Here is a 10,764-nt window from a genome sequence, read left to right as displayed (position 1 = left end):
ACTTCCTAGTAGTCCAAGCTTTATTATTCCGGGTATAGTATCAAATACCGCTTTATTATTATCTTCCTGTCTCCGATAGAAGTATTCCTTCAGTGACTCATCATCTATGAGGTGATTGGGGACACTTCTCAAAAATGAGGTGAATCTATCCCAAGAACTACTAACTGATTCTCCTGGTAGTGCGACAATGTTGTTCACTCTGTCTTTGTGGTTTAGTTTCTTGGAGACCGGGTAGTAACGTGCTAAGAAAACATCCCTTAGTTGGTTCTGAGTGCAAATTGAGTTATAAGGGGGCTCAGTGAACCAAATAGCAGCCTCTCCCGTCAGTGAGAGAGGAAATACTCTTAGCCCTATTACATCCAAATCCAAATCAGGCCTCCCTACACAGCTTTTACACACTGCCCTTACCTTAGCTATATGGGCATGTGGGTCCTCAGAAGGTAGCCTGAAAACAAACCTCTGGCAGTGAGCATTTGCATCAGACTACTAGTTACCACAAAGGTGTGTCCTTGTGGTAGAGGGATCAAGACAAGTGGCCCATCAGAGTCTGCAATATTGTCATAACCTCTGTAGTATTCTTGAGGGCGTGGAGATGGATTTTGTCCCCTTTGTTGATTTTCACCCGGATCATCGGGTAATAACTGACCATGAACATCAACCGGAGCTGGGATGTTCTGGTTTGGATCATCATCGTTAATACCCAAGTTTCGATTCATATTGCATAGTGTACACTCTAATTCGTGATCGTAGGGAAACAATGGTTCTCTTCCTCTCCGTGTATTTGGCATACAAGGAAGTTAGTTCTGAAAGATTCAAAAACAATAGAAAAGTAAAATCAAGAAAATATTGACTAAACTTTAGTAATAAGTTTAACTTAATCTAAAAGCTAGTTTCCCCGGCAGCGGCGCCAAAATTTGGTACGCTCAAACTTACTTCTCAAATAAGAAGTAAAGCGGTCGTATCAAGTAAAGAACTAAACTAATGAGGTTGGAATCATTCCCACGAGTAAAATAGTTCAGACTTAACTTTAATCTATTATTACTATTATTTAGTCATATTTCCTTAGAAAACAAAACACAATAAAAGGAGGGTTTTTATTTCTAATTTAATGAAAATAACTAACTAAATTAAAGTGAACAACTAACAGATTCAAATCTTGGAGTTTAATCAATTAATAAAAGTAACTAGGGTTTAAGTGTTCCCCACACGTTCCTAACTTGATAATTCTAACTATAACAATTATTTCCTAGTATATTGCATGCAAAGTGATAAGTTATGTATTTCTAAATCCTTGGTCCGGCATCTAGAAAATTTCACTCCGCACCTTGGTTCGGCTACGTGTGTTGCTATATTAACCCTTACCTTTACCTCATATTAAGCATTGTATTCGATATTTGACTAAGTTATTACCTCGTACAAATCAACACTAGCCTATTATATAGTATACACTAAATCTATGTTGATAATTCTTTTCCTATTATCTACCTCCTTTGTCCGGCAAGTAGCATTAAGGCAAGTTCTAACGTTGGCAATCCGTTAAAAAGACTTCCAAACGAAAGAATTATCAATACATGCAAGACACTATTCAAGAATTGTTATTCTAGTTAGATTTTACCTCATTATTCACCCATGGTTCCCACAACCCTAGTTATGGAGTTTAGTTACCCATAGTCATAATTACAATATTCATATATGTAATATAAGAATTCATGCACTTACTTTGATGAGAAAGAATAAAATCCAGAAATTCACTTGATTAATCAACAAACGCACCAACAATCAATTCCAGAAAAAGTGTATCAATTACTGAAATTAATCGAGGACTAAAGATTCTCCAAAAGTATAACAATCAAAAAGTCTAATATCAAAGAGTCTACTAGCAAAGAGTCTACCAACCAAGAGTCTAACAAGCAAAGTGTCTAACCCCAAAAACGAGGTTTTTCCAACTATTTATAAAAAACAAAAACCTAATAAAAGAAGGAATCTAATTGCTGAAAATCTGTCAAAACACGTCCGAGTTGACGGACCGTCGTGGTCACGACGGGCCGTCATGGCCTTCGTCATCCTATACATTACAAATTCTTCTGCTGCTTTCTTTCATTGCCCTCGATGAATCAAGTATGACGGATCGTTCCAAGCACGACGGTCCATCGAGGGTCTCCGTTCCATAACACTTAAACTTTTTGGAATTTGGGTACTGGACTACTCTCTGATCATCACGACGAACTAGCAGGACGGACCGTCGTGGCTATGACGGTCCGTCATGAACTTCCGTAATCCCACACTTAGGTCAGACTTCCCCATCTTCCTTCAGTAGCTTCACTACGATGCCACCTACGGACCGTCACAAGCTCGACGGACCGTCACAAGCTCCGTATGTGGTAAATTTTCTGCATTTCTTGCTCAAAAACTTCGCGTTAATCTTTGGACAGATTTCCTGCAAATAAAGAGAAACTTACATAAAAATCAATACAAAAAGGCTTTTGGGCACACACTAAACTTAAGGAAAAAGCATTAAAAATACCGTGAAAACACGGTATATCAATGCCAAGCATGAGAAGAGGCAAGGTCTATAAGGAAGAGTAATGATGCTATGAGGGCAAGATCTTTTGATGAAGGTTCTTTAAAGAATAGGCTTGAGATACAAGACAAGCATAAATTTAAGAAGCGGGTTTCAAGTCAAGTCCCTTCTAAGTTCCCAAAGGCTAGTGGTGATAGAGTTTCTAACCCTAAGTTCAAGAAGGGAAAAGGTACTAATTCACCAACCGAGAAGCCAACTTGTAGAAAATGTGGCAAGAAACACTATGGTGATTGCCTTAAGGGGACCGATAATTGTTTTGGTTGTGGCAAGAGTAAAAGGTTAGGGATTGCCCTAATGTGAGGAGTCTACATGAGTGTACTGGTCAAGCTCAATCAAGTGGTTCTAATGCGGCTCCAATGAAGAACCGTTTCTATGCTCTCCGCTCTAGGTTTGAGCAAGAGACTTCTCACGACGTGGTGACCAATATGTTGAAAGTCTTTAGCATAGATGTATATTCTTTACTTGATCTAGGTGCTACCTTGTCATTTGTTACCCCCGCTTGTAGCTAAAAAGTTTAATATTTTACACGATATTTTGCATGAACCTTTTATAGTGTCTACTCTGGTGGGTGAGTCGGTTGTTGCAAAAAGGGTTTAAAAAAATTTCCCTATAATGTTGCTCCATAGAGTTTGTTATGTTGAACTAGTAGAACTCGATATGATTGATTTTGATGTTATATTGGGTAAGGATTGGTTGCATGCTTGTTTTGCTTCTATTGATTATAGGAAAGGGTGGTGAAGTTTAACTTTCCAAATGAACCCATTGTAGAGTGGTAGGGGGGAAACTCTATTCCTAGAGGTCGTATCATCTCTTGTCTAAAAGCATGAAAAATGATCTCTGAAGGTTGTCTATACCATATTGTAAGAGTTATAGATCTAAACTCTGAAATTCCTCCCATTGAGTCGGTCCCCGTAGTGAGTGAATTTCCAGAGGTTTTTCCAAATGACCTTCCCGGTATTCCTCCCAAACGGTAAATTGATTTTGGTATCGATTTGCTACTGGATACAAACCCCATTTCAATCCATCTTTATCGGATGGCTCCGGCCGAATTGAAAGGGTTGAAGTCTCAACTCAAAGATTTACTAGACAAAGGCTTCATTAGACCTAGTATTTCTCCACGGGGTGCTCCGGTTTTGTTTGTGAAGAAGAAGGATGGGTCCTTGAGAATGTGTATTGATTACCGCCAACTCAACAAGGTCACTATTAAGAACAAGTGCCCTCTCCCTCGGATTGACGACTTGTTTGACCAACTCCAAGGGGCAAGCTACTTTTGAAAAATTGACTTATGGCCGAGGTATCACCAACTTAGGGTGAGAGGTGAGGATATACCAAAAACGGCACTCCGAACTAGATATGGTAATTATGAGTTCTTAGTAATGTATTTTGGTCTCACTAATGCTCTGGCGGCGTTTATTGACCTAATTAATAGGGTGTTTAAAACAACCTAGATTCATTTGTCATTGACTTCATTGACAACATCTTGGTATATTCGAAGAATGAGGGTGATCATATGGGTCATTTGAGGGTGGTATTGCAAACCTTTAAAGAACATCAATTGTTTGCCAAATATAGCAAGTGTGAGTTTGTGTTGAAGTCGGTGACATTTCTTGGTCATATCATCTCTAGTGAAGGAGTTGAGGTTGATCCAAGGAAAATGGAGGCGGTGAAAAATTGGCCTAGACCTTTGACTCCAACAGATATTAGGAGTTTCTTGGGTTTAGCAGGCTATTATCAGAGGTTCATGGATGGTTTTTCGTCTATTGCGTCTCCCTTGACTAATTTGACCCAAAAGAGTAAGAAATTTGAGTGGTCGGAGGCATGTGAGAAAAGATTCCAATTGTTGAAGGATAGGCTTACTTCCGCTTCGATGTTGACCTTATCGGAGGGTAAAAAGGGGTTTGTTGTGTATCGTAATGCATCCCATGTGGTTTAGGGTGTGTGCTTATGCAACATGGGAAGGTGATAACCTATGCTTCTAGACAACTTAAGGTACATGAGAGAAACTATCCCACTCATGACCTTGAGTTAGCGTCCATGGTGTTTGCCTTGAAAATTTGGAGGCATTACTTGTATAACGTTCATGTTGATATATATATATATATATATATTCGCTTTTTTTTTATTCAGGATGATTGGTGTTTAATGTGTAAGATTTGAATATTTATTATTATTTTTTATATTAATATATTGTTAAAGTGATATTATAATTATATTTATTAACTAACCTTGCAACGCACGGGCACATATACTAGTTGTTATTGAATATAGAAATAAAGTATCTTTCTAGATTGTTTTTATTATTGTGAAGTTAGAAATCATTTTTTTAACTATTACTATTTATCGAAGATAATAATAAAATGTATCACAAAATTCATTGGCAAGATCAATTACAAACATAGTATACTTAAGTTGAAGCAATAGAGATTTGAAAGACTTAAATCGATCTTTATGAATTAATTGATCAATGATTAGTATTTTATCAGATGCAAAACTTATGGTGCAAATATTACAAAACAAAGATAATAACATTGTGAAAAAAATAAATACCACTTGTGAATATATAGAAGATCGATGAACTTTTTTAAAGATATCAACATTTTATATATTTCCCGTACACAGAAACTTTTTAACTCATAAAATAACGCAATTCTCTATTTTCTTGTTGTGTAGAACCTTTAGAATTAATTTTTTTTCAATTTAGGTTGTAAACGACACATTTATGTCGTATGACCATTTGAAATAAATTATAAATTAATATATTGAAATTGTTTACTAAAGAAAAAATTAGTATAAAGTACAAAAATCTCATGTCTTTGGAGGCTTATTACATCATATCCGGGAAGTTCCTTGAATTACAAAAATCTTGAATTTTTCATTACTCTCAAATACGTTCCTTGATTGTCCAATACATTGCAAATGACATATTACTTTGGGGGAGGGATATATTTGAGAGGTACTTTGTATGTATCAGAGAAGAAATATATGTATTTGAGAGGAAATAGGGACGTATCTGAGGTAGGATTATAATATCTTAAGTTATGAATTTATTTAATTTTTTCAACAAAATATGTGAAATTACATTGGGCTCATAACACGGACCTTAAAGCCATCACATGGACGACAACCACAGTAAAAATTGTACAACAAGCTATTTTAGTTGAACTTTACTTTAAAGTGTTGTAGACATGTCAATTGGAATCTGATTGCTAACTCCAAGTGGGTACCACAGACCAGCATAGATAATTCTAGAGTTATCTTCCCACTATCTTTATTCTGAAAATTTCCCTAAATTATTTCCTTCGAGTTATTGAACAAAATCTCTCTCACACTATCTTCATTCTAGAAATTATTCTCTCACTTATCTTCGTCTCTTCAGGTATGCTCCTTCTATTTATTGTGCCCAGATCGTTTTATTTCTTTTTTTTTCTTTATCTTTCTCGACATTTATTGTAATCGAAACTTTTAATTGAACTACTACAAATTTCAAACAGAGAACTCGAGAATGAAAATCAAAGAGAGAAACGAGCTTTCTCTTGGTCATCTGATGATGTTTTGATTCTTGATATTAATATATAATGCACGCTAATCCTATTCAAGAGAAGTATACATATCATATTTCTACAATTTGAATGGGGTTAAATTAAATAAGACACTTATTTTGTTTTAATTTGTGACATATTATCTTTGTGGCTTAAAAATTCACACTCCATGTCAAACTGCTAAATTATAGATATTGAGTGTTTTTGTTTTGTTCCCATTCTTTAATTTTTTTCTGGAGGTGTTTCATATATTTGTTCGATTCCTATTCACCTATTTTTTTAGACCTAATATCTTAAAAGGTCACTCAACAATATGAAATTATCTAGAAAAGTCATTAAACTATGCTATTTATCAATAAAAACACTTCACTTAGATTTTTATTTTCAAAAAGAATCACTCAATCATTAAAATATATTTGATATGACAAAATAAATTGTATTCCAACTGATGAAGCTTCGAATGACTGGATTATACCTGGATACGTAATGATGATCACCGAATTTAATTTTGGCATGTCAGTTGACCATAACTCAAGTAATGATTTTACTTTAAAGTAATACAATTTGAACGTTTTCTCTGCCAAAATCTTTATTTCTAATTTATTTTTTGTTCACAAGATCTTTATTTCTTATTTATTTTTTGTTCACAAGGAACCAAATGAACAACCAATTATAGCTATTAAAACTAATGTAATGGCTGCTCAAGGTGTTGGCGAAGTTGTAATTGAAGGTAAACTGCTGGACAATCTTGTACTTCTAAGAGAGGTTGTTGAGGATCAGAAGAAGAAGATTAGAAATCATAGCAAAGTATAGATATTATTTTTGTAATATTTTATGGTGATTTCAAACATCTATTACGTCATAATACATTTTTTGGTGGGTTCATGATTAAATGGCATAAGAAAAAAAATTGTCATGCTAAATTTGTTTTAATGATAAGTGATGAGCGATCTTGAAGCTAAAACTTTTAAGTTGGTGATTTTATTGACGCAAAATAAAATTCATTGACTGTCTTACATAATTTTTTATAGTTGAGTAAAGATATTAGCTCATTTGTTTTATGAGATTCAAATTAGTCCTAATGTTCTGTTGCATGAAAATCATAGTTTTGGTCTGGAATGATATTTCTACAACATCAGATATTCCATTTTCGCAAGTATTGAGAGAAATATGAAAATATGCTCTCATATAGAGAACGAGCATTGAATGAACAATCACTCTTTACTCAATATCCACAATATGATTTTCTCCCTTTTGATATCCAGGTCCTAACAACCTTGGTATTCCAAAGGCTCAACTTGAGCCCTATAAGATATTTTTACAGCAACAAATTGAGGTATTAATGTTTCTTTTTAGTCATCTACTTTCGTTCCTAAACAAATAATTGGGCATTGAGTTATCAAAAAAATTTCTTAACTTAAAATATCTTGTATAACAATGGATATATTTCAGTATTTATGTATCCATCCGATATATTCTTTTTATAGTCGAAACTGATGCAATGGCTGTCATCATTCTTTTTGTTGTTTCACTCTTTGGAACACTAAGGAAACTAGACGTTTTCCCTATACAACGGTAAAGAATAGAGACGATCTGTACAGTTGCGAAATATGCTTGACCATTTTACATAGTTGAGACTTAACTTATAACCAAAAAAAAAAAAAACCAACAGAAAGTGCAACAGTCTAGAGTTAAAAGAATGGGTAGGAAATGTCGATTATTTATAAAATTCTTGTTCTTAACATCCTCCCTCTTGACCATTTTTTTTATTTCCCTGAACTATTAGTCTATGTGCAAGGCTAAATAGGTTCATCATATTTTATTTATATGGCATTTATCGAACACTTTGTGCAATGTTGACTTTAAATGTTATTGAAGTGTTCTTTGGATGCTCAATTGTCATGCATATGGTTCTGCAAGTACAGTTTATGGAATTTATTTTTAGAATTTAGTATTACCATTATATGTTACGACATTCTCAATTATGATGCAATATTATGGATTTCCTTTTTTTTTTTTTTGCGAAAGAAAATCGACTTATTAGTCTGTAGAATTGTTATGTATGAAGGAAATTACATGAGATAAGAAATGATCATATTCAACGAAGTACAAGTGACCTACAAATACATTAAACAATCAGCCCTGTTATGGTAATCAAAACTTTTGAAAGGAAGTGAGATAGACTTAAAATTACACCAAGATTGGTTTAAAAAATGTATAATTGATTACATCTATGTTGCTCAAACTCTTCAATAATGTCAAGGTGTGCGTGTCGGATTCGCCAAAAATAGTGTATTTTTGGAAAATCCGACACGACTGCGACATCAAAACTGAAGAGTCTGCGCATTAGGATCACATAGCCTCTGCCTATATTTAAACTTTGGTAGACTTTTCTTTTGTATAGGAAATATCTCATAGAAATTCTATAGATGCTAAGATTAGGTAAATATTGTTAGATTACTCAATGAGCGAGTTACATTAGACTTGACAAATGCCTACGTATCTAATTATGTTTGTTTCATAACATATTTATTGCATTGTGCCAGATCTTGTTGTGACAAGGAGGAAATTTCTTAAGGATTGTGTATTGTTTTCGTTTTTGATATGATAACATAAATGTATAGTTCTAAGGAATACAAATATTATGCTTCAAAACAACTAATATGTAATATTATAGTGCCATGATAGAAGGATAATGAAGTGGAGGTATTGTTAGAAAGTATTTTGAAAGTATGACATGTATATCGTGAAAATATAGCAACCTGTATAGGTTTTGTGGCCTTACAATGGATAACTAGCAACGCATTTTAGGCACAAATCTTTGGTGTTGGATGTATCGTTAGATTGTGTATAGCCAAATCTTCTAACCTTTTTTTTTTCATTTCAGAAAAGAGACATTGGCTTTGATGAGCTAGACTCTCTCTTTTGTTTCGTCTTCTCTTCAATATTGTAGAATATATCCATATAAAGTTCAGATGTAGTGGTTTGAATACATTAGCCAATTCTATTCTTTCTTGTTCCATTTTGATATAAATAGTTTCAACTATAAAAGTCAGCATAAGAGTGTTATAGTTTTTATTACCCTATAATTACCAGTACAGTGTACAAAGTCTTTAAGTTTCTTTTCTTGAATGATAACTATAACGCAAACATACCAAAATAGTAGACACTTTTACCTTGTAAGAAATATGACGTCTCCCGGATAATTCTTTTTCTCTTTGATTCGGACCTCTATCATTGTCTTTAAGTAACGAGGTCCTTACCAAATTTTTCATTCTTATATGTTTAACAATTGTAGATAGTATGAACTGTGGGGATGTTATCTCTTTGAGTATGAACTGTGGGAATGTTATCTCTATGATGTTTTGGATAAATTTTGCGTAGTCTGACTGTACAATCTTTTGTTTGAATATATTGTTTGAAGTGGAAAAGTCTACCCCATATAAGCTCGAAATAAAAAGGCTGCTGAATTTACTGTAAAAAGAAAAATGTTGTACAAGCTGTTCCAGTTCTATATAACACCTTCACCCTTAGACTGTGCAGAGGAAAAGAAACCATTAACTAAAAAGATGGTTTTAGACAATTAGAAAACAAATCCTTGATAAAGTCACAATGAATGATATTACTGACACTACCAAAGAAGGTATTATTATTTCCTCTGTCAAAGGTTATCTTAAATGTCCGGTTATTTCCTTTAGAATTTGGTGATTGACATTTGTACATTAGTTGCTCACACAGTTACACTTCTTCTGAATGAGATGTACTTCTTATATAAAAAAAACTAAAAAAATGAGTACCAAGTCCCTTTTGATTAAATATCTACAAGTCATAATGCAATGTTACAATAAAGGATAAAAATGGACTCATATAGTGGCCAAAACTAGAAATAATAGTGTGTTTCCATTGATTAGTTACTTGCTATTCATTGTGCAACTTCGATTTAAGATTGTGTTTTGTTGCGCTAGGTATTCGAGATTGACTATGCAAAGGCTTTGAAGTCGGCTTTGATATCAGAAACTTCATACATACGGGGGCTCTTCATGAACTATGATTGGCCATGAAGGTTCAAACATGATTGGCATCACGCAAAAACGAACATGTTAGTCAAATGTCTCTTGTCGATTTGTTTTCTTGAAGTCAATTACATCTTTGTTTGTGGCATAGCCTGTGAAATGCCACGACTTAGTCTATTGTATTTAGTTGTTCAGCCGAAAATTTCAAGGCTTATTGTTGGGCTTTGTGGAGGCTTGTGAGCCGGCCCGACCCATTACTGAAACCCTAGGTTAACCATTTGGCTTTCCTATAAATATGATCCTTGTATTTGTAATTCTAGAGTAGCACAAGTGAAATAAAATCCTCCTGTTACAGTCGTGGAGTAGGGAAACCGAACCACGTTAAATTCTTGTGTGTCCCGTTTGTGTTCTGTTTCTCTTTTCTCTAGATTATTTGTGTGTGTTGTGTGTTTAATTCCCAACAATTGGTATCAGAGCGAGGTTTCAACAACATTGTAACACAAACTGTGAGAAATTGTCACCTAGGGTTCTTGTGTGAAGAACTGTGTGCAGGGAGGAGTAGCCGCCGTTACCGTGTGGGTAACCTCAAGCAGCAGCCGGCTAGGAGAACCGCGCAGGGTGCGAACAGCCG

At 34.4% G+C, this 10,764-nt stretch overlaps 1 long non-coding RNA gene across 1 annotated transcript; it reads left to right on the top strand.

Annotated features, from left to right (window-relative positions):
• The first annotated feature begins 5,847 nt into the window (after window positions 1-5,847).
• LOC114076332 lies at window positions 5,848-10,342 on the top strand. The gene is made up of 4 exons (XR_003577149.1): window positions 5,848-5,957; window positions 6,772-6,850; window positions 7,386-7,456; window positions 10,086-10,342. It is a non-coding gene; the product is annotated as an uncharacterized LOC114076332 (long non-coding RNA).
• Window positions 10,343-10,764: the final 422 nt, after the last annotated feature.

The sequence above is a fragment of the Solanum pennellii genome, chromosome 3 (genome assembly GCF_001406875.1).
Source record: "Solanum pennellii chromosome 3, SPENNV200".
Taxonomy (NCBI): domain Eukaryota; kingdom Viridiplantae; phylum Streptophyta; class Magnoliopsida; order Solanales; family Solanaceae; genus Solanum; species Solanum pennellii.
The sequence above is the reverse complement of the archived record's forward strand: the minus strand, read 5'-3'. Positions and strand labels throughout refer to the sequence as shown.